Source organism: Volvox carteri (genome assembly GCF_000143455.1).
Source record: "Volvox carteri f. nagariensis unplaced genomic scaffold VOLCAscaffold_4, whole genome shotgun sequence".
Lineage (NCBI taxonomy): Eukaryota > Viridiplantae > Chlorophyta > Chlorophyceae > Chlamydomonadales > Volvocaceae > Volvox > Volvox carteri.
The window spans coordinates 2,745,609-2,746,834 of record NW_003307547.1 but is presented as its reverse complement, the minus strand read 5'-3'; positions in this window follow the sequence as shown (position 1 = coordinate 2,746,834).

The window sequence follows — 1,226 nt, the reverse complement described above, 5'->3', positions numbered from 1 at the left end:
AGCCCAACGCCGCCCTGCCCTGGCACCCTATAGCCCAACGCCACCCTCCCCTGCGCACCCCTAGCCGTACGCTACTCTCCCCTGCGCACCCCTAGCCCAACGTCGCCCTCCCGCACGGGAGAGTAGCGTACGGCTAGGAGGGCCCAGGGGAGGGTGGCGCTGTGCAGGGGAGGGCGGCGCTGCGCGGGGCGGCGCAGGGGAGGGCGGCGCTGCACGGGGCAGCGCAGGGAAGGGTGGCGCTGCACAGGGGAGGGTGGCGCTGCACGGGGCGGTGCAGGGGAGGGTGGCGCTGCGTGGGCCGGCGCAGGGGAGGGCGGTGCTGCGCGGCACGGTGCGGCGCAAGGGAGGGCTGTGCTGCGCTGGGCAGGGCAGTGCTGGCGCGGGGTGGGGCGGGAATCGGAACAGGGCAGAGGTGCCACCCACCTTCTTGTGGGTCTGGGTTCAATTCCCAGCTGTCCCTTTATGACCCATGATACATACACACATATGTCCGTGAACACATGAGCACACTGGCAGAGGGCACACACATACAAACACAAAGGACGGAGGGAAGGCCAAGGGAGAGCAGGGAACAGCAGAGGAGAAGGGCAGAAGGGATTTAGGGTTTTAGGGATCCCTGACGTCACCATCCCCACTGCTGCCATTGCCGCCATCGCTATCCCTGCCATCACAATTGCCACTGTCGCCATCCCTGCCATGGTGATGGCGACGGCGGCAATGGTGATGGCAGGGATGGCGATGGGGGGAACGGCAACGGTTGGTGATGGAGGGGATGGGGACAGCGTCGCCATTGCCACCGTCACCGTTCCCCCCATCGCCACTGCCGCCGTCGCCATCCCTGCCATCGCCACTGCCACCGTCGCCATCCCTGTCATCGCCACTGCCACCGTCACCGTTCCTGGCGACGGCGGGATCAATGGCGATGGCAGGGATGGCGACAGCGGCAATGGTGGCAGTGGGGATGGCGACGGCAGCAATGGCGATGGTGGGATCTGTCTGTCTGTTTGTCTTTCTGTCTATGTGGTTCGGGACGAGAGGTCGGGTCGAATCACATCGGGTAGAATCGCAGGCAGGACTTCGAAACTGCTGAGTCCTTTTCCGGTCCTTCTCCGGCCACCTGCGGGGAGATGTACCACTTCACAGTAAAATCGTTATGGTCTTAAGGGACGGGACAGCTATACATGCAGCACTAGCTAGAGTTCGATCCTGGGTTCTTAGATGAAATC